Source organism: Phodopus roborovskii, unplaced genomic scaffold (genome assembly GCF_943737965.1).
Source record: "Phodopus roborovskii unplaced genomic scaffold, PHOROB, whole genome shotgun sequence".
Classification (NCBI taxonomy): domain Eukaryota; kingdom Metazoa; phylum Chordata; class Mammalia; order Rodentia; family Cricetidae; genus Phodopus; species Phodopus roborovskii.
The window spans coordinates 29,825,918-29,850,591 of NW_026125295.1; positions in this window are offsets into that span (position 1 = coordinate 29,825,918).

Consider the following 24,674-nt stretch of genomic DNA (forward strand, 5'->3'; position numbering starts at 1 on the left):
CTTCCTCCTTTCCTTCATTTTACCCTCTCTGCCCTCTCACATGCACCCTAACCACCCTCCCCTCCCATCCCCCCACCCCAATTCCATATGTAGGGGAATGCCATCCAGTTGGGGTCATGTAGGTCTGACAGGTCATGTGAAGTAGGGACTAGGGCTTCTCTCCTGTCTCTAGATTAAGGCAGTTATCCCTCCATGTGGGATGTGTTTGCAAAGTCCTTTTGTGCACCAGGGATACATCCTGGCTCCACTGTCTGAGGTCCCTTAGACTGCTCAGTCCTTCTGTCTGAGACCCATATTCAGGGGGGCCTGAGTCAGTCCCATGCTGGATTCCCAGCTATCAGTCTAGTGGCCGTTAGCTCCTCCTTGTTCAGGTAAGCTGTCTCTATGTGTTTCTGCCACCTGGCCTTGTCCTCTCCATCTGCATCTGGGTTCTAGTTCGACTCATTGTTTATGTATGGGTGTTTGCTCCTGTTTCCAACAGACACTAGTTGAGGGCCCAATGGATAAGTTAGTTGTTGATCTCACTCTCGAGGGAAGGCATTTATGGTAGCCTTTCCACGGAAGCTCAAATTGTTAGTTGGCAGCAGTCTTTTAGTTCTTTAGAACTTTCTTTGTGTTCAATTTTATCTTCAAACCAATATTGGCTCCCTCTTTTATGTTCTCTCTCTCTCTCTCTCTCTCTCTCTCTCTCTCTCTCTCTCTCTCTCTCTGTCTCTCTCCTGTCTTCTATTCCTAACAACATGTTTTCCTTTCCTCCCCCTCGTTTTCTCCTACTTCTCTTTCCATTCTCTCCCCCCCCCCAGTGTTCCTTTTTAAATGTGAATTTCTTTTCTTTAAATTATTTTAAAATATTTAAGCCTTCTTCTTAATCTTAAAGATCATGTAGTTTGGGGTCAGGGAGGGATGAAGGGCGAGTGAGGATAATGAAATAATCAGTGACTGAAACCATTTTCCCACTATCGTTTGTTCTGAGCATTCTTTGTAAACTTTAAGAAATCCATCTTTTTCTTTGGAAACCCCAGTTTTTCATTTGAAAGATTTTCTTGCTTATAAACTTCCACAGGTCAGTAAATTTAGAGGAAAATGAGCATTTGATCCAAGGGGGAAAAAAGAAAAGAAAAAAAAATTACACAAAACCCAAAAAAACAAAAAAGAAAAAATAATCAAGATTTTAGGGCTTTTACTGTTTATTTTGTAATTGTGTAAAAATGGGGAAAAACATAAAGCAGAATTTTAATGTAAAGACTTTTTGCTATAATCATTAGTTTTAGAGGCATTGTTAGAGTTTATTACCTCATCTTTCCTCAAGTATCTTCCATTTTTATCATGAATTCCCTTTTAATCAACTGTACATTATTTAAAATAAACTCCTACAACTTAACAGGGCTATTTATTTAGAACAAACAACTTCAAACTGCATTCATACATTAAAGTACTCATGTGTCTGATTTCAAATCCTAGGACAAGAGGAAGCAATAAAGATGTGGTTCAAACCTTAGCTTTATTTTCACCACAACTATGGCATTCAGCAAATTGCTACACTCTTGTGATTTGGTAGCCTCATTGGCACAATGAGAAACAATATTGGTATCTGTCCCATCAGATTCATCTATTTTTCCACTTTTAATAGTTTGCAAGAAAGGCAAAAATGTTAATGCAAGATTAAAGAGTTACTGACACTGAAACATGTTTTGACTAATTACATTGGCATGGCAGTGTTTTCCACGCTTAGGCATGTTAAAAGGTACAGTTTTGTTGCTTATGAGGAAAGAAGAAGAAACAATTGTGATTTAAATGAAATGGCTTATGTTAAATGTCTTAATTATGGTGTCTGGTAAGCAAATGTACCCAGTTTAACGATGCTGTCTTATGTGGGAAGCTGTTGCATTATTTCGAGGAAGAAAGTAGAGTGGGGGGGGATGGGAGGGGAAGGTGGTCAGGGTGCATGTGAGGGGGGGAGAGAGAGAAACAGGGAGGGAGGAAAGGAGAGGGAACTGGGATCGATATGTAAGTAAAAATAGAAAAAAAAAAAGAAGATTGTTTTCTTTTGAAACTGTGAACAGAACAGTCTCTAGTCTATTTTAATGCTTGGCATTTGATTTCAAGCTATCTCCCTCCAATTACCTTGTCATTATTACATGGCATCTCTTGGTTTCTGTCTATTCCTTTGATAAAGATAGCATCATATTAGATGAAGGTTTACTCTAATAAATTTTGTCTTAACTCTACTACATCTGGAGAAACCTTGCTTTTCCTTAATTTACATTTAGAGATATTGAAGATTAGGACCTAAACATATTTTTAGCAATAACACAATTGAGTCATGATCAGAACCTATTATTTTGGCAACAACATCTAAGGAGATAAAAACAAGACAGTAAGAAAGATAAAGAAGAGAAACTTTCAATAATGGATAAAATATCCACCTTTATTTTGGCTCCATATCCACATTGGAGATTTTCAGTGAATAATTTCTCCACCCTGAAAATTTCTCATTTTTATGATAAATAGGTACTAGATAGTAGTACAAGTACTATTTCTTACTGTATTTGCTTGAAGAAATGTGACAGCTTTTGCACATCCAGAATAACAGACCATTAATCCCACTGTAAGTCAAAGCACAAGTACACAAGAACATGTATGTAGATTTCCTGGTATGTTTAAGAGATGAGGAAATAGTGCCCTTCTGATTACAGCCATTGCATCACACTTGGTAGGCAGCAATAATGCTATGTGCAACCCTGCAATTACATAATTAGACATGGTCCTAACTCAGTTGGCATATTGTCAAACTGAACTACGATGGAAAAGAAATCTCTGAGTGTTTTCCTTAGGGTTTGTGATGGCCATTTAAATCAAGTGGACAGTGCCCCACAATACTTCACCCTTTTTGGCTTTATATTATTTTCTGCTCTCTCTTTTACAATGGGCCCTGAGTCTTGAGGAAATTAATCAGATGTCCTATTTTTGGCTGAGCATTCAACAGTCACTTGCTCAGTTTTAAGTCTTTCTGGTAACTGATACTTACTGTTAAAAGGGGATCCCGTGATGAAAGATGACAGTGGCAGTAATCTATGGGCACAGATACAAATATATAGAAGACAATTTGAGAAGCATATTGTGTCCAAGTAGCAAAACTGCAGCCACTGCTTCCTCATTGAAGCCTAGAAGCTTTCTAGCCTAAAAGTTTGAACATGGGTGTCAGGTAGGAGGCCTGGGCAGGCTAAGGGACCTCTGACAACGGAACCAGTGTTTATTCCTAGTTCACAAATGGACTTTGGAAGCCTATTCTCCATGGAGGGATACTCTCTCAGCCTAGATACTCAGAGAAGGGCCTGGGGCCTGCCTTAAATGATGTGACATACTTTGATGCTCCTCCATGGAAGGCCTCACCCTCCCTTGGGGAGTGGATAGGGGTGAGATAGGGGGTATGTGGAGGGGCAGGGGAGGATGGGAGGAAGAGGGAACTAGGATTGATATGTAAAGTAAGATTGTTTCTAAATTAAACTTAAAAAAAATGGACCTAGTTTGCCCTGTAGAAGCAAATGTCCTGTGCAGCAACCTTTAATCAAATCAGAAAGCCGCTGGTTGAGTACACAATAGTCCATACCACTATTACACCAGTTAGTCTCCCTTGTCTAACTGTTGTATAGCATTCAGGGTCTGCCCCTACTCAGACTGTTGTGACAGTTCTGCCTCAGTGTCTTGTAGAGTACAATAGCTAAAGGGAGGAAGCTTCCAGCTCCTTTCCAGCTTAGTTTCACTGTGCTCTTTAACCAAAGTGTATTTCTCTAATGTCTTCCAATGCCTGGTATTATGGAGACCTCAGCTGATGATAACTGTTAGGTGTCCCTAATGGCTTACATGAGTCAGCTCATCAAGAACTAATTTTCTCCATAATACCTTGGATTCTGTAGCCTTTGTTCTATTTAAAGGGGATGGGAGAGTGGTAAAGATCTTTAGTTGCTTTACTTGTTTCCTTGGCCTGTTCAGCTGGTGTGTCTCTAGTGTGATCTGGTTTTTAGGTTTTGGGTTTTTTGTTTTGTTTTGTTTTGTTTGTTTGTTTGTTTTTGAGTAGGTATTACAGTTAAGATAGTGCATGAATCTCAAAAGAGACTTTGAACTTTGGATTTTAAAACACTGTTGAAACTGATAAACTATGGAGACTTTTGAAGTTGGACTTCATACATTTTGCATTATGGTATTGTCATTGTGGGAGTGGGCTTTGAGGTGTCATGTGCTCAAGCTAAACCCAGTGAGATAGTTCACTTCCTGTTGCCTGCAGGCCAAGATATAGAACTCTCAGCTCCTTCTCCAGTACCATGTTTGCCTGCATGCCACCATGTCCTGCCATGATGATAATAGACTAACCTCTGAAACTGTAAGCTACCCCACTTACATGTTTCCCTTTATAAGGGTTGCCATTATCATGGTGTCTCTTTGTAGCAATAGAAAACCCAAGACAAATGTGATCCAAGAAATCAAAGGAATCTAATAAATGAAGAGAAATTCCTGTTTATGGAAAAGAAGAGTCAATATTGTTCATGGGCTCATTCTTTGCAGGTAGTTCCCATCAAATACTTTGTGGATATAACAAAATGACTCAGAGTCTATATGGAAATTTAAAAGCAAGGACAAAAAAAGTTGCAGAACTTACACTCAACACCTTTAAAACACATTATAAAACTACTGCAAGCAAGATGATGTACTGGTGAAATAATGCACAAAAAGAACAGCAGAACTGAAGAATGAGCCAGCATAAATGTAGCCAACTGCTCACAGCATCTCTGCTCATAATTTTCAAAGATAGAAACATCCAATTTGCTCTTTGATGGGTACATAGAAAAATAAATAGTATTTATGAAAGAATGTTTCTCATTGCTAGAAAGAAATGAGCTATGGAAAACAGAGAGGGACCTAAATGTATAATACCTAAAGAAAAATAAGCCAATTGAAAAGATTAAGTACAGTATGATTCTAATTGTATCATGTTCAGGAAAGAACAAACTATATATACATGAAAATATCAATAGTTTCCTGGAATTAGGGGACAGTGATTGGCAGACAAGGATGATGTACTTTGAAACAAATATTTTATGTGATATAATAATAATAATAATAATAATGCTCTTACTTGGTTATAGTTTGGTGGAGTTTTGCTTTTTGGATGGTATTACTCTTTCTTAGTTCTGGGTCATTTTGCCATTATATTATGTTTTTAGTTTTTTTGAAAGAATTTACAGTTGGTTATGTTGGGAACAGAGAAACTGGAAGTACTTGGATGAGGAGAAGAATATGATCAAAATTAGCAAAAATAAAACCAAAAAAAAGAAAAACATGGATGCATAGCATTATCTGTTTGTCTAAACCTGGATAATATAAAACATGAAGAGTAAAGCCTAATGTATGACAAAAGTTTTCAATGACTATGAGAAGAAAAGGATTATTTGCAACAATACTTTACTAGATGGTTCCTGTTGTTTTTCCAGAAAATTTGATTTCTATCTAGCTAGTCAAATTATGTATTATCAACATTTATATATATTCTACATTCCCAAGAACAATTCCATTTATGTGATTATGAAACAGTACTCATAGTAATAACCACAGTAGCTAACAAAATAAACAGTTTTTGGTGTGTTGTTCATTTTGGTGAGAACAGATAAATTCAAATTAACATTCCATCAATTTTTTGTGCTTACTTATATATGAGTATGTCATACTACTTTTGAACTCCTTATGATTTTAAATTTTAAGTCTAGGAACAACTGAGGATGTTTTAATTTATAAAATGGTCCTCTGAAGAGTTTGAGTAAATTAAGCTGTATACTGACAACTCAGTACATGAAACACAGTGTAATGACTTATGAGGGAAATTTGGCTCTCTTTTACATGGTTCTTATATCCATTTGTATGTGTTGTACGTGCTAACTCTACTAAGCTGAGTGTCACTTCCCTGAATCACCCAGAGGGCAGTTCAACCAGTTGCCCTCTACTTCAGACTACTAATACACCTGCTACCTCCCATATATAAATATATGTATATATATTTATATATATAGTTACAAAATGGGGCCTAGCCTGGCATTATCCTGTGATCTTCCTTTATAGGCACACATATGCTGGGTATAGGAGTACACCCTCATATCAATCTAGAGTACATTTTTCATTTGGTAGCTGGATGTGGTAAGAAACAAGGGCTCTGGCATTGCAAAAATACAAAAGCAAGTTATTACCTCAATTGGAGAATCCTACAATGAAAATGAATAGCAGTAAAGTGGGACTTTCATAGAATAGATTAGAAAGTGACAACAGACAAACATGCAGAGAGAGAGAGAGAGAGAGAGAGAGAGAGAGAGAGAGAGAGAGAGAGAGAGAGAGTCTAAAGAGAGTCTAAAGTCTAAATTGGAAGTCTCCATTGGGTCCATCCCCTCTGAGCTTGGGAAACCCCTCAGAAGATGGGAGCAAAGATTGTAGGAGTCAGAAGGGATGACCCACTGATAGCTTGGTGGTTTTGTGGGACTCCTAACAGTGAAAGTGGGTGTGTCTCTGACTCTTTTGTCTGTTCTTAGGGCTCCTTTCCTCCTATTGGGTTGTCTTGTCCAGCTTCTATACGAGGGCTTTTCCCTTGGCTTACTGTATCTTGTTTTGTTCTGTTTGACTGTTGTGTTTTTGAGGCCTGCTCTTTTCTGAAGCTGAAACAGAGGGGAAGTAGGGAAGTGGGGAACAGCGGACGGAGGGGAAACTGTGGTGAGGATGTACTGTATGTAATTTATTTAATTTATGATTTTACATGTTGATCCCAGTTCTCCCTCCCTCTCTCCCTCCCTCCCTCCCTCCCTTTTACCCTCTCTGCCCTCTCACATGCACCCTAACCACCCTCCCCTCACATCCCCCCACCCCAATTCCATATGTAGGGCAATGCCATCCAGTTGGGGTCATGTAGATCTGACAGGTCATGTGAACTAGGGTCTAGGGCTTCTCTCCTGCCTCTAGGTTAAGGCAGTTATCCCTCCATGGGGGATGTGTTAGCAAGGTCCTTTTGTGCACCAGGGATACATCCTGGCTCCACTATCTGAGGTCCCTTAGACTGCTCAGTCCTTCTGTCTGAGACCCATATTCAGGGGTGCCTGAGTCAGTTCCATGCTGGATTCCCAGCTATCAGAGAAGACTCTATTTTCAATAGAATAACAAAAATTGAAAAGAAGAAAGTGACCAACTACAAAGAAACATGTCGTATCTGACATGTTTTAATTTCTTCCAAACTCCGGCTTTCTTAATTCTGACTTCTCAAGTTCTGGTATTGGTCACTAAAAAATAAATTCTCTTTATAGGCTTTTGCTTCATGAGTCATATTTCATATATAATAATTTAATAATAAACTTCTATGTAAATTTAACAGTCACTTCTACTAATATAACTGAGTTTGCAGATGGTGAAGGTTGACTGATAATAGTCCCCATAGGTTCAAATATAAGTATATTGGTCCCTAGTTGGTGGAGATGCTTATGAAAAGATTTAAAAGGAGTAGCCTTGTTGGACTAGGTGTGTCAGTGGGGACAGGTTTTGAGGTTTCAAGATTGGTACCATTGCCAGTGTTCCCTTTCTGCCTCCAACTTGCCAGTCAAGATGTGAGCTCGTAGTTGATCCTTTGGCCATGACTCTGCTCTCATCATACACTTTAATTCTCTGAACCCCTAAGTCCAATTAAGTATTTTCTTGTGTAAGTTTCATTAGTCATGGTGGTTTGTCAGCAGTAGAAATAAAGGACAAAAATTTGAGGAAGATGACCCTTTAAGAGCTGCCTCATAGTTCTACAAACCTTGAGTGACCCCCACATCAAGCCTGCAACAGTTTCTCCTCTTGGAAAACCTGAAGATTGTCTGGAGAGTGAAAAGAAAAATTGACTCCCAAGGACTGAGATATTAGAGGACTAAGACGGTTGCTGAGTGAATCATCAATCTTATGTGATATCTGTGGGTCAAACATGTTTATGTTCTTGATGTAGCTAATATCCGATTACAAACCTCAGTTTGTTAATTCTGGTGGCCCTCTACCTCTCTAAATTGAGTTTACCCTATGATAAAAACACAAATGGTTATTTTAATTCCTTGTAATTACAGAAAATCATGGTTATGGAAACAGAAACCCAAGATGCAAATTTAAATAATATCAAAAATAAATTATGCAGCTGGAGATCCCAGGAGTTTATTCAGACAAGTAAGAATTCTGATTTTACTTCCTAAGATGTGGATAACCACATCTTAGAATGGACATGTCAGCAAATTCATGTCAAACTAGTAAGTCAGGAAATAAAAATATACCCATCTCTTCTCCCAATTAAGATCAATTATTTTGACTGACATTTTACTATGATAATTGCATCTACAACTTAAATTTTAAAAAAAAGAAGCAGTGTGATCATTTCAAGTAAGTCTTTTTTAAACCAGCAAAATATTTCTGTAAATTATGCTGGCTTAATCTAAAACACATTTAACAAAAGATTGTGTTTATTAAAAGTCCTTTGGTTCATCCCAAATTACTTCACAAGAACTCCTACTTTGCTTCTCCTATTATTTCCTCTTTATCATGTTTCCTTCATTTTAAATCTCCTATTGAGACTGCTTGCCAAGTTGATTATCCTCACACTCTCACTTTGTAGGTTAAAAAGGTATGTTCAATAACCCTAAAACAAATATAAATTAAAAAATACTTCTGCAGTGCTAGCTCTTCAGGCACTGTTTTGCCCTCCTGTGTGTGTATAATGAACCTATGTCTGAGGAGGGTAATACACTGTTTTGGTTCCCAGATTGCTTGCCCTATTTAGCATTATTATTGTTTTAAAGTTGCAATTAGTATTAGCCTTAAGAAATGAATAAAAATTGGCAATGAATGAAAAAGTTAATAGATGTTAGTACTGTAATTAGCAAGGGTCTGATCTTTCAGGAGTGGCTTTACCACTGCAGTCTTTGGAGGACAGACTAGTCTCCAATCTGTCAGCCTGAAGCTTTACACTGCAAAGTGATGAGGGGGATTCAACAGAGAAAGGTGCAAATGCCCTCTCTTGTAGACACCCTATGATGATAGAGCCATAAAACGTGATAGAAAGTCAGAGCTTCATTCGGCTTCACAGACTTAGCCCATTTCCCCCCAGACTAATGCAAAGCAAAGACAATGGAAGTTTAAACGGGCTGTGGGAGTAGGCACAGGTAATTTAGATGATGCTGTTATCTGTATGTTAGTTGGAAAAAGAGCAGCTTTAGGGAAAAAGCGTCCTCCTAAACACACTGACAGAAAATGAATTTCTTGTTTCATCCTTTGTCTACCATTTCTTTGCCTTTCTCTGCTGCCTTCAGTTGTTAGAAAAACAGAAAACAAAGGAAGTTTAGAGAAAGTACCAAAAAAGAAGTCTAAAGAAAATTGGGAATAAATGATGTAATTAATAGGGAATGACAAGTGAATACAACTATACACCTTAATGATTAGAATTATAGTTTACAACTAACAAGGCAACAAGAACTGGATTGCTGGAGGTGAAGAGATGACTTAGAAGTTACCATTGTATACATACATGTTACTCTATATGGACTGAGCAGGTATATGTGTAAAAGTAATTAAAGAAATAGAGGGCATGAATTTCAAAGAAAACAACGGGGATACACAAGAAGAGGGGAGGAAGAACAAGAATGGGAAATGATATAATTATATATTAACTTCAAAAATAAAAAATATGTACTTACAAAAGGAGTACAAACTACCTTGAAGACCTGGTCTCGATTCCCAGTACCTACATCAAGATCAAGCAGTTCAGAACTGCCTGTAACTCAAGCTCCAAGGGATTCGACAACTTATTCTCCTCCTTCTCCTCCTCCTTCACCTCCTCCTCTTTCTTCTGCCCCTTGTGGGTATCATCACTCACATGCATATACCCCCACACAAATACACACATGTACACATAATTAAAAGTAAATATTAAGAAAAAAATGAACTGACATCACATCCACATTTTGAGACCAGTGAAAGGTTTCTAGAGGAACAAATCCAAGAAAGATGATGATATGGAAAGCACTGTATAAAATAATATGTATATCAGAAGAAATAGACATGCATTAAAAAATAAATGCGAAATACATGGATATTCTTTACAATAAAGTATAACAGGAATCACAGCAAAACTAAACTAAGCACTGACAAGGAATGAGCTAAACAAATTACGATTCACTGAAACAAAGAAATGTTACACATTATTTTCAATGAAAGATATTATACAGGTAAAGTGAAAATGAAATCAAAGAGTGGTAGACTTTTGAATTAATTTTCTACTTGCAGAAATAAAAATAAAGTTTGTTTGATATAGAATCAGATGGGACAGTGGGAGAAAGAGGGAGACTAGGTGGACAGGGAAGCAGATGAAGAGAGGGGACATGAAAGCCGGTATAGTCAAATATGTAATGCACATGGCAAAAGCTGTCATCATAAAATCCATAAATATGTACACTGAATACAGGCCAATAAAACACCTTTTAAATAAATTAATAGAACAAATATAAAAATAGAAATGAAGAGCATAAATAAATGAGAAGATGAGGAATCTAGACAGATTTTTCTGTCCCACCAGCCAGCTCCCAAATAATCACAAGAAGACTTCTTATCAATTATGAGAGCTTGACCGACTGCTTAGGCTTGTTTCTAACCAGCTTTGACATCTTAAATTAACCTATTTTTATCAATCTACTTTTTGTCTCATGGCTTTATTACCTTTACTATATACTGTCCATGCTGCTTCCTTTTAGTCTGCCTGGCGACTCCTCCCTTCTTCTTCCCAGAGTTCTCTCTGGCTCACCTGCCTATACCTCATGCCTAGCTAACAGCCCTTTAACTTTTTCTTAAACCAATCAGAAGGCACCTTGGCATAGACACATCTTCACAGTATACAAAAAAGTAAACCCACAACAGAAGAAGAAAGAAACATATGGTTATAATGCACACAGTGTTTCACCTGACAGAAAAGTTCTCTTGAATAAATAAAAAATAAATAGCAAACCAGAAAATTTGCTAACAGGTAACTTTTAAAGAAAGGTAAATGAATAGTTTTAAGGACCACCAACTTTAACCATGTTTAAAAATTCCTTTGAAACAACAACTAAGCATATTTTCAGATATCATATTGATAAGTGTACATATACACATATCTAAATAGTAGGAAATATTATGATAATGAATGAATACAAGCAACTTCAAATTATTTTTCTGATTATGAGAGAAGCATACTTTGAAATTTATATTATAATGAAGCAATAAATTAAAATGCATTCGTATTTTGCTCACTCCAAATTGTACTTATAAATATTTATCCTGCAGATATAGTTATAGATATCTTAAATTTGAATGTAGCACTATTCAATGCAGTGTTAATGAGAAACTTAAAGATATATGTAATAAATGGATAGTTTACTGAGGGAAATTTTAATATATTCTTTCAATAATTATATATTTATAGACATATAGATATATATTCCAGGAAGAATGTGACAGATCTATCTGCTAATATCATAGGATCACTAAATGAATGTATTATCAATTGTAAAATATCCAAAATTTTATCTATGGTAGGATAAAATGAAAGAAAGGCTTTCAAACTCAGAATGGGAAAATCAAGGTGATAAAATGATAAATTTGCTATGTATGACTTTTCTGCCATCTAAACAGAAACATCTGCATTGAAAACATTTGTATGTAAACACAGAAAATATATGATATATTTGTATATTATAAAAGCCATGTTCCTGTAGAATCTTTTTGTTAAAATATGTAGTATTACCTTATTTTCTTTTTTTGCATTAATGTTCATAGTGTACACTAGAATTATTTTTTTGCATGCATGTGTGTGTGTGTGTGTGTGTGTGTATAGTTGGGGTGTGTTCTAAATATGTGTATATGTTTTATTCACAGGGGTGGGGACAGGTGTGTGTGGCTGTGTGTATGTGTGTGTTAATGTAAAGTGGAAGCCAGAGGTTGATACCAGGAACCATTCTTCACTCCTCTTCCTCCTTATTCATCCATGCAGGGTCTCTTGGTCCAACCCAGAACTTCCTGATGGCTAATGTGGTATCTCTGAAGTGGATGTGTAGGTTTTCCTTATTTCCTAGGTGCCTGCTTGTTCTAGGATCTGCTTTACTTATGTGTTGTTGTTATTATTATCATCATTATTACTATTATTTCTATTATTTTACTATAGAGAAACCAATGGCAGGTGCCCACTTGTTCTGGGATCTGCTTTATGTAAGTGTTGTTATTATTGTTGTTGTTGTTGTTATTGTTATTGTTACTATTATTATTGTGAATTTTAAAAACATCTAAACTTGGCAACCCATTTTTAAATGATTGGTCTTTTCTGGCCTAGTGATGTGCAGGAGGTTCCTCTAGTCTTTGGGATAATTTCATTACATCACAGCTGTGTGATTTTCATAATGCAAATCTAACATTTTCCGTATTATCCACAATTTTATACTTCAGTAGCTCTTTTGTATAATGTAGCTTCTCTACACACGACCCAATCCAGAACTCTTGTGCCAGCAATTTACCTCTGCTCTGGGATTAAGATATTTCACTGTGCTAGGCCTCTCCAGAAGATAAACATCCATTGCTTCTGAAAGTTGCTAGTGTGGAGCACCTTGCTTAAGTCATTTCTTCATGGGAACTTCCTTGACAGAGATTCTGCAGTGTAATTCCTTCCATATTCTTCATAAACAGACCTTTGGTCTTTCCTTCTCCCTTTTATTTTTAGATAAATGAAGGAAACGAAAAGAAGAAAACTATAAGATTTTGTTTAGTTTATAAATGAATATAAAATATTTTACATATCTACCAGACATCTATCATTCTTTTGCTTTAGATGACTCTTTATTATCACTTATCCACATAAATCTTTTATACTTTATTTTATGCAATAAGACTCTTAAAAACATTTTTTTTTGCTCACAGCTACCTAATGTTCCTAGAAAACTTTCATTAAAAGTTTCTTATTTTAAACATGAGAATGTTTAGTCAAGCACTGATCTATTTTGCATATACAATTAAATAAATAAACATACCTAATTCTGTTATATCATTCTAATTTGCCATCTATGTCATATCATTCTAAGTATTATGGTTTTACAAAACAAAACATTTTAAGCCCATGGCAGACAAAACTCAAAACTCCCTTTTCTTTTCCTTTTTTTTTTTTTTTTTTTTTTTTGTTTGTTTTTATTTTTTTTTTTTGTTTGTTTTTTGTTTTTTGTCTTTCAAAGCCATCTTTTTGACATGGAATGAAGCAAACTAACAAATTAACATGACTCAAAGTGGCATTTTAAAAGAACAGTAGGAGAGAATAGTGTGTCCAGAAGCCAGAGTGCTTATCTAGAATGCATGAGGCCCCAGACCCCAACCCCAGTGTGACAAGGAAACTAGACAGTGAGCTCTTTTCCAGCGCAGAGTGATGACGCATTTATGAAATCTGAATCAATTTGTATTTTCCCAGAAAAATACACAGTATTTATCTTAGACCTTTAACATTTAGGAATAGGTTTCACCTACAATCCAAAGCTTAGATGACCATCTCTGTTAACTTATTGAACTCAAGATGATGAAAGTCGTATCTTACAAGACTTAAATTTTCTTTATAAGTTGCAAATTTTCACCAGTGTCAGTTCTATTTCAAAAGATGGACAAGTCTAAAGTGATTTTATTAACACGGAATCTACAGTTTTATCCTAATTTCTCCAGTCTCCTGGATTAACTGACTTTGTGTCATCTTTAGAGTCTGCCAATTATATTAATGGTGGCATGGCAGGGACCGGTAAATGGCCCATGTCCCCAAGTTTCACACATACAATAAATTCATCCAAATGACTGTTCTAAACCTCAACATTTCTGTAACTTTCATTTCACCTGACAGAAAGTTACATATGGCCAATGACTTTTTCCTGAATTACTAAAAGTTTTACAATCTTAGAAACTTCCCCCAAAAGTCAATCAAGGACTCAGAAAAATCACCCTCCACTCCTAGAAAAGTTTAATGACTAAAATGTTTCAAGAATTTCTTCTACCTTATTTTGAAGTGAATTCTAAGGTATTTCATTTTTGTTGTCATCCTCCTGGTGTCAAATATGCATTATTTCTTTTTTCATATATATATATATATAATTTTTCTTATTTTATATATCACATTATTTCAAGATTTTCTTGAATAAAAAAATAGATACAAACTAAAATGGTCTCCAGAATTTACTATTGTAACTCATAATTACACCATAGTAATAGCAGAACACACCTATAATGTCAGCACTGGGGAGACTGATTCAGGAGGACTACCAAATTGAGGATAGTGATATCAATATCCCCCCCCCCCAAAAAAAAACAGAAACAATAGTAAACAGAATAAATTTAATTCATGCTTGTTGAATTAGATTCTTTCAGTGTGTGCACCATCCACTGTTTTGGTGAACTGAATAGATTGCTGCTTGTCTTAAAGAGTTATTCAGCAGCCAAAAGAGCTTGGCTTCCTCCCAAAAGTGGCTTGCACAGTGACATTTTATGAGTGATATGAAGAGGCCCTCATGGAACTAAAGAGAACACATCTGCCAAAACCGGAAATCACCCTTGAGACAGAGGGGACTCCTTGAGAATGTCACTAACAGTCACAGCTCTTCAGCTTTTCAGAGCTGACCAGCTTTTAGTGTACTCAGGTAAGACTGGCACTTCATACTTAAAACAATTTGCTAGCAACCTAAAAATAAATTGATTACAGCAAACTATACATGGTAGTAACATTATGAGACCACTTAAAATACAAATTAAGAAACAATAAAAAAGTATTCTTTAAAAAGTGAGAACTGCATTTTCATGTATATTTGTATTGCTCAGACATACAGTTCTTACATAACACATAGGCTCTGGGCTCGAAACCTACCATTGAAAAACAAAACAAACAAATTCACAATAATGGAAAACAAATATCCAATAAATAAATAAACACTTAATATTCATTTCAAATTGATGTCCAGTTTTAAAGAAAAAAAAGGTCTTGTCTACTAATGAGATGTAATCAAAAAACTGTATCACAGTAAACAATGTAAATGAAAACATATACACATTAAAGTTAACTCTTTTTTCTTTTTCAATATTTCCTAATAAGTTAGTTTTCTCTCTTATGCAACCATGTTTTACCTATTAACTTCGACCTGAGATTTTGGCTCTCCACTGTTTTTCTGTATACCTCCTGGGAGAGGGAAAATCAGTTTTCTCCAGTAGATTAACACTGGGTATATATCAACCATTCCAGGACAGGTGTATCTGACCAATGTGCTCTTATTTGGTTAAGGTTTGGTGTTTTGTTTATTTTTGGGTGTGGTTTTGTTTTGTTTTGTTTGTTTTGGTTTGGTTTTGGTGGGGAACACTGTTGTATTAGGTTTTTGTTAGTTTTTTGAGAAAGTACTTAAAGTTGATTGGGTAGGGAGGGAAGAGAACCTGAAAGGGCTTGGGGGGAGGGAAGAATTTGACCAAAATATATTTAAATGTAAAATTTGTTTAAATCATAAAAAATTATATATGTATATATACATATATGTATATGTATATATACACACAAATAGATAGATGTTAGATAAGATAGATAGATGATAGATAGATAATAGATATAGATAGATCATAGATGATAGATAGATACGTAATGGATTGATAGAGATAGATCATAGATAGATGATAGAGAGATAGATGATAGATACATGATAGATAGATAGATAATGGATAGATGATTGATAAATGACAGATAGACAGACAGACAGACAGATAGATGGAGATTGAGATAGCTATGCAGTTTCTGCATCTTGCCACTGGGTCTTGTGTGCTCTTATTTGTCCTTCATATCTGTCCTTCAGCCTGAAATACCTTTCCTGGCTCAACAATTTTAATGGCAACCACCCTAGACACACTGGCGACTGCAGACAGGTAAAGGACAATTCCTTCTGGGCATTGTATATTGCATTATCTGCTTCCTTCATCACTCTACAACTAAATCATTTAAAACAATGTTGAGGAGCTGCTAGAAGTGAAAGGACTTATAAGAGGAGTTTAGGGTGTTGGATGATCCACCCTTGCAACAACATAGAGAATAAACAGTGGTAATAAAAAGTAGATGATTACAGGAATATTTATAAACTGACAAAAGCGTAGGGGCTTTGGCTTATAGAACTCTGGTATATTCAGTGTCTCTTTTATGACCTGGACAATCGGTGGTTGTAGAGAAAAGACACAAGAAGGCATGGAAAACAGAGGAGCTCTAGCTATTTCTAGGAGGAGTGGCTGCTTCGAAAGACTTGAAAATCAGTGGTAAATCACAAACATGTTCCACCCTGACTCCTACACTTAATAAAACTATTCTAGCTATTCCGTCTATTGGCTTCTCACTTAATCTCCAAAATCCTCTTTTCAGTAAATTTTATTAGGCTTCCTTTGTTTATATTCAGGAAATGGAAACTGCTTAATCAATTTTACAAGGATATAAAGTTAATAAATGATAGAAAGAGGATTCAAATTTAGGTTATTAATGCTTCTAATTATGTGTTCTTCTTACCCTTATATTAGTAGAAAATTTCAAAGTTGCACACTAACGGCAAAAAAAGTGTATATGGCCACATGTGGATACAAGTACTTTATTCTAGCATTAAATTATAAGAGAATTTCCAGGAATTATAATTTAAAATAATTTAATACTGTGATTTGTTAATTTTTTGATATCTGTATATACTCCAAAATAAAAATGCAGCTTCTTTATGAGTACACAGCTAACTTTGGTGTCCATGAAATTTAAAAACCAATGAAGTCAAGCTGACAAGATGAAAATGGCACCTGCCACCAAGCCTGACAACCCCAGTCAAATCCCCAGCATCAGTATGGTGGGAATAGGTAAGATCCAATTCCAGGAAATGACCTCTGATTTCCACATATGTGCCATAGTCTGTATATACACACACACTCACATTCACACATTTTCACATTCACACACACTCACAGACACTCACAAATGTGTGCTAAATGTAAAATAAAATTAAATGCAAAGACATTGTAACTTACACTCTGGCTCTCAAATCGCAAAGCAAATTATTCCATAAATGATCTCTACCCATCAATTTCTAAGTATCCATTTTCAATCTTCGATTTCATTAATAATAGACTCCAAGGGCAAACGTGACTGTTGTGTCATTAAAATAGCTGCATGTTTATGACAGGATAGCTAGTAATATAGCCTTCTAATATACAAAGTACAAATACAAGCATACAAAAGTAATTGTGTTGTTTCCTTATTTCAGAATATGTCTCTTGTATCAAGGTTCTATACAAAGAAAAATCATTACTATATGAATCTCAACTATTCCTGAAAATCAAGTATCATCAAAAACATGAAAAAAATCTACAATGTCCTTTAGGCAAGGGAGAAAAATATAAAATGTCATAAACAGGAGCAATTATTTTTTACATTCTGATACTTCCATATTAAATTCACATTCTTCAAATCTCTACACTAAAGTTTACAGCTATGGCAATAAATGCTAAAATCATGCTAACAATTAAAACAAAAGAGGACAAATGGAAGAGGCTAATAAAATTTCACTTTTATAGCTGGGCATTGGTGTTGTATGCCTTTAATCCCAGCACTCAGGAGGCAGAGACAAGAAGATCTCTTTAAATTCCAGGCCAACCGGCTCTATAGAGCGAGTTCCAGGACAGGCTCCAAAGCTACACAGAGAAACCCTGCCAGGAAAAACGAAACAAACAAACAAACAAAAAAAAAACCAACAAAACATTTACATAAAAAATTGAAAGATAAAAATTAGATTTTTTTTCTCAGTGTGTATGTATGCTTGTTTGTGATCTGTGTGCGCATATGTGTTTGGAAGCTGTGCATGCGTGGCTGTGACTAGATTCCAGAGGACAACTGTGGTTATTGTTCCTCAAGAGCTCCTCACCTCCACCCTCCCCCCCCTTTTTTTTTTTTTTTTTTTTTTTTTTTTTTTCTGAGATAGGATCTCTCAATGGGCTGAAATGCACTAAGATATTTGGCTGGCTAGTAAGCCCGGATCCACCTGCCTCCACCTCCCAATCACGGGCTATACAAATGCACACCAAACATGGATCCCGAAGCAAATACTTTACCAACCGAGCTATCTCCGCAGTTCTGGAGCTTTGGGATCAGCCATTGCTTTAAAGCTCTGATAACCCTACGGGGATGTTTAGAGTTCTCATTTCTTCACATTTTTTTTATTCTCTCATACAGTACATCCCAGCCACAGTTTCCCTCCCTCCATTTCTTCCAGTGCCCCACCTCCCCTCTCCCCAAATCCATTCCTCCTCATTTTTCCTTAGAAAAGAACAGACCTTCCAGGGATATCAACCCAACAGGGCATAACAAGATGCAATAAGACTAGGCACTAGGGCTGGGTGAGGCAACCCAGTAGGAAGAAAAGGGTGCCAAGAATAGGTTAAAAAAAAAAAAAATCAGAGACACCCTTACTCTCACTGTTAGGAGTCCTAGAAAAATGCCAAACTACTCTTCCCAAAAATTTAGCAAAATCTAACTTTGAAACAGTTTGTCTTTGTTTAAAAAAAAAAAAAAGTTGAAAACTGTAGACAAAATGCTGAATGCAAAGTGATTCTGCCATGGATAACTTTATTTTACATTTGGCAAGAATAATCCTTCTAATAGCAATTGGTCATTAATTGTTTCCTGTCTGGGATTCTAGACATTTGCCACATGGGCCATATCACCTCATAGCACATATTCTTTCTTTAGTGATAAAAATAATTATGTATTTAGAGAATGCTGTTAAAATTATTGAGACCTGCGCTTTCATTTTACCACTTAAAGTCAAATAGAATTAGAAAAGAATGATTTTACATTTTAAGTCATCTGCAGTTTATGACTTCACTTGCGTTTGTTTTGTTTCCTTGTTACCCAAACACTTTAAAGAATGTAACTCTGAGTAAGTTGCATTTATTTTGAGGCAAACATGTAGTTCAAAACAAGTCATATTTGGTTTGATGTTGGCTGTTGATTTACTGCATACTGCTTTAATTATGTTTAGGTATGTTCCTGTTATCCCTGATCTCTCCAAGATCTTTATCATGAAAGGGTGTTGGATTTTGTCAAAGGCTTTTCAGCATCAAGTGAGATGATCATGTGGTTTTTCTTTTTCAGTTTGTTTATATGATGGATCACATTGATAAATTTGCATATGTTGTACCATCTCTGCAACCCAGGGATGAAGCCTGCTTGGTCATGGTGGATGATTTCTCTGATGTGTTCTTGGTTTCTATTTGTCAGTATTTTATTGAGTATTTTTGCATCAATGTTCATGAGGGATAATGGTCTGTAGTTTTCTTTCTTAATTGTGTCTTTTTGTGGCTTGAGTACCAAAGTAATTGTGGGCCTAATGAAAAGAGTTTGGCAATGAACCTTCTGCTTCTATTGTGTGGAATACTTTGAGGAGAATTGGTGTTTGCTCTTCTTTGAATTTCTAGTAGAATTCTGCATTGAAACCATCTGGCCCTGTGGTTTTTGGGTTTTTTTTTTTTTTTTGTTTTGTTTTGTTTTGTTTTGTTTTTGGTTGGGAGACTTTTGATGACTGCATTGTTAATAGAAAATTTCTAAAGGTGACTACATTTTTTTTTAAGAAGCCTAATTTACTTACACATTCCCTCAGTCTAGACAATGTGGTCCATCATAACAAGACTTATAGATAACAATTTAGTTCTATGGAGAGTATTAATTTAATGCTGAGTATAAATTCTCTTACCATGAGCAGTTCCAAAGATTATTTCATCTGAGTAGAAAGACAACATAGCAGCATTTACTATTATGTAGTTGGAAAGTCAAATGTGAAATTTGAAATTTTTCTTTTATTGAAATAAACATTTATTGCATAATTTTCCTTTTAAAAGTTAAGTGTAAGAATATGTGTCTATGTAAGTGTATGGACTTGAGATGTCTATAGAGGTCAGAGCCATTGGAGATTTCTAAACTTAATGTTACAACAGGCAGTTGTGAGTCACCCGTTGGTGGTGTAATCTAAATTCAGGTCCTTTCTAAGAACGTTGTTTATATTCTTAATTTCATAGCCATCTGTTTAGTCCCTTAATGACTACTTTTTAAGTAAGTGAGTCTGTGAGCATGTGTGTATGTATGTGTGTGTGTGTGTCCACATGTATATGTAAGTTAGTTTTCTTGTTTACTTGTTAGAAGCTAGAGTTATCCAGAAAGAGGGACCCTCAGTTGAGAAAATGCCTTCACTAGATTGTTCATAGACAAGTCTGTGAAGCATCTTCTTCATTAGTGACTTATGGCAGAAAATCCAGCACTCTGTGGGTGTCATCTCCCCTGAGCAGGTGGTCTTGAGTGATATAAGAAAGCAAACTGAGCAAACCACAGAAAGCAAATAGAGTTACTATAAGGCCTTTGCTTCCATTCCTGCCTCCAGATTTCTGCCTTGAGTTTTAACTCTTACTTCCCTCAGTGTGTGACCTGAGAGTTACAAGATGAAATATACCCTTTCCTCTCCAAGTCATTGTTGATCATGGTGTTAAGATAGATAGATAGATAGATAGATAGATAGATAGATAGATAGATAGATAGATATAGATGAATGGAAAGCCTAACTATGACAGTAGATGTGCATGCATATATTTGTGGAACCAGAAGTTAATGTTGGGTATCTTCCTCAATGTCTCCCTACCATTTAAGATTCTCTCTTTCTCTCTTTCCCTCCTCTCTCTCTCTCTCTCTCTCTCTCTCTCTCTCTCTCTCTCTCTCTCTCTCTGTGTGTGTGTGTGTGTGTGTGTGTGTGTGTGTGTTGCCTATACCTAGGGCTCAAGGATTCACCCAGAGTGACTGGCCAGCAAGACATAAGAAGCCTTCTGTCTCTGCCTCCCCAACACTGGACTACAGAAGTGTAGAATCCCAACTGCTTTTTTTCTTTGTGTGAGTTCTAGGGATTGCACTTACAACTTTGTGCTCATGCAGCAAGCATTTTACCAAGTTAACTATCTCATAAAGTCCTTATACCAAAGAGTTATAGTAAATCACATTTCAGTTCAATGGATTTACATTATTATTCTTCCTGTGTTAAAAAAATAATATAACCATGACTCCTACAGATTAAATTCATAAATGATTTAATCTGGGATAGTGGTTATATTCCTTTACTCCTAAAATTTAGGAAGCAGAGGCATGCAGATCTGTGTGAGTTCAAGATCAGCCTGTTTTACATAGAGACATCCAAGATAACCAGAGCTACAAAGTGAGACTTAGTCTCAGAGAGAGGAGGGGGAGAGAGGCAGAAAGAGACAGAGAGAAACAAAATCTATATCATTTATATAGTTATCTCATTAAAAAAATAAAATACTAGGTGGTAAAGAAATGATCAGAGAGAAGTGTAAAAGAAATGTAAAATTTTCCTTATTAGTATGAAATCAAAAGGATAAAACATTAATAAAAAGTCTTAGAAAGTTTGTTTGGGAATGTGAAAGTTTCAAACAGAAGAGATAAAATATTAACAGGGAGATGCTGAAAATGTATCAATGCAAAAATCATCTAACATAATTGTATTACATGTAGTAGATATCTGATAAAGTTTGTTGAGTCTACTGAAAGGTAACACATTGATAACTAAGGAGAAATGCTCACAGGTACTGTTAGTATAGAGCAGGGTGCCTTAGTTTCAATGTAACTGAATTTTTCAGAAATTTTCTTCATTTCATTTACTTAATTTTGCTTTAATTGATTTTTCAGGGACTCCTTATGATCACAATGATTCCCTAGTGTGCCAATTTCTCATCATGGTTTGTTTAATTTAAAAAAAAAAAAAACTCTGCTAGCTTGCACAGTGCATGCATCTTGGAAGAAAATACCCAAATATTTCCATTGGAAAGATATCTAAAAATCTTAAGTAGGCCTTTACAAAGCAGATTTAATAAACTATTTACAGCATTCATATCTCATATGATTATCAAAAGGAGTTACAATTATTGAGGCAAGATTGAACCACAGTAATTGACATTAAAACATGCTTTAACTAGTCACACGAACATAGAAGTGTTTCCAGACCTAAGGGTGTCTTAAAGTAGACTTCTGTCTGTCTGTCTGTCTGTCCTGGTGAGACAAACTGCTTTCCTGACTTTACTACGCTAAAAGTAATTTGAAAAAATACTTTTTGGGAAATATGAGTGAGAAAAAAATTATCAGTTTATTGCTTACAAAATGCTTCTTTCAAAATAGTTAACTATGGAGTTTGGGAGATAAATGCTATGCACCAGATCTGGCTATTTTTTGCCTTTCATTTTGTAAACTTAAATTATATTGAAACAGTTAAAGAACTCTAAACAATTCACAATTATTAAATTCTATTTCATTAATAACTTTGCTTTTGAAGATTTTTTTACGATTGCTGAATATGTTACACATAATATATAAAGTAATACAATATGATGTGAAATGCTAAATTATATGCTACAGTCATGTGCAACTATACATCCATTCTTAGCTATGGATGATTAGGTAGAAATCACCTTAGAGGAAGGACTTGGAGCCTGGAATACAGAAAATGCAACAAATGAAATAATGATATTCACTGATATAACACAGATCTCATCAATCATTCAAAGAAATACAATTCATGGAAATTCATGGAAACAGAAATTTAAATTCAACAAAATTAATTGAATTGTTCTGTTCTGATCATGTCACAAGTGTTACTACAAACACAATCTATTTCATTCTAAGCTGGTATCTTTCTAGTGATGCTAGAGTCTAGTGATTGTAGTGTCTGCTCATCTGCACAATGTGTAATGAGCAGACAGTGAACATCATCACAATTGTCATTTTCACAGAGTCCTTCCTAAGGATCAGGTTTTGATAAGTACTTTATGGGTTACACTGTTGTTGTCACAGAACAGTTACAATCCTCAGCTCTGTAAAAATGAGATATACCTACACCTCTATAAGCTTAGTTTTCAAACTGGAGTTAAGATATTAGTTCAGGACTCTGACCCTGAAGCTAGAACTTGACTTAATAATTATTCTAATAAACTTAACAACTAAGGAAAAAAAGTGGATGAATCCTTTATTATTTTTACTTTAATATTTACTATTTTAAGATTTCAAGATATAATAATTGTAAATCCATCTATGCCCTATTCCATTGATGTGTATCTGCATCTATAGAAAGATAGATGATAGATAGACAGACAGACAGATAGATATTTAGCATAACACTATAATAGGAAAGGGTAAAGACCTCTCTTTAGGATTTCATAACTTAGCCATGTCCCTTGATGAATACGTATCCAAAGTATGATATAAATTTTGGCAATAAAATAGAAAAGAAAAGCAGATTGTTATTTAAATTTGAAATATTGTTTTTTACTCATTTGAATCTTTTACTCATCTAATAAGATAATTCTACCAAATTTTGACTCTAAGTAGAGAAAGGCTAAAATGTGAAATTATACAAAACATTATTTTCAAATGTAAAATAAAATGTAGAGTCTGCCAAAACACTGAGATTTTAGTTAAAGAACATGCCTTGGAAAAATAAGGATAAAATGCAGTGAAGACAGGCACACTTGATGTTGCAAGATAAATGACTCTGTGAGAAGAACAGAAAGAGGATTAGAAAAACAAGGAGTCATCATGATACCAGCAAAGAACTGGAAGTGGTGTCTTCTGAAGATTCAAGATGGCTGCTTTCCAAGGGTGATACCACTACTTCAGATTAGGTATGTTTTGAAGATATGATGCTACCCTCATTGTTTTTTACTCTTTTTCTGCTATTATTCATAAAGGAACCGTTTTATTACAATCGAAGTTTTTTTTTTTTTTTATTTTCTTGACAACTTAAGGAAAGCCTTAAGCTGATAACTATAAATATTCTACATAAATCAAATTTAAATAAAAATCCCATCTGAAATAATATATAAGACCCAGATACTTATAAATACAGACCTTGCTGTTGAAATAAAAATTATTTTTATAATATTTTATATTTTATAATATTTATTTTGATTTTGGGTGAACTAGAGTAATCCTGACAGCTATAATGGGACTTAAGACAGCATTAAAACCTTCTCGCTGGTTGAAAATTTTATGTTCAGAAACCACAAATACAATGTGAAAAACACATAACAACCTCATGAGCATTATGCTGTGTCCTTTACAGAGAGAATAAAGTTAGGTAGAGGGACAAAGGACTCCCACAGTTCAACTCAAAATGACTTAAGATGGTGGCTTTCAAGTTCTAATTGTTTTAAATATTCATGATTAACCATAACTTTTCTTTTCCATAGTGAACAACTTAGTTTAGAATATCATTAACTTAAAAGTTACAGAGCTAATACATTTAGATATTTTTTAAAAAAATTCAAAGCAGAAACAAAACCATCTTCTTTAAATGGAAATTGATTTGTTGACATTTTCAAAGGTGTACTTTTGTTTTAAAACATTACCCTAAATAACATTTTAAAATCATCAATATTGTGATTAAGTCACTGTTAAAGTCTATCATCTTCTCATAAGATAGTTTATGTTTTTTTATGCATAACTTCAAATTATTTGTTTTGATGTAAAATTGAAGACTTCATTT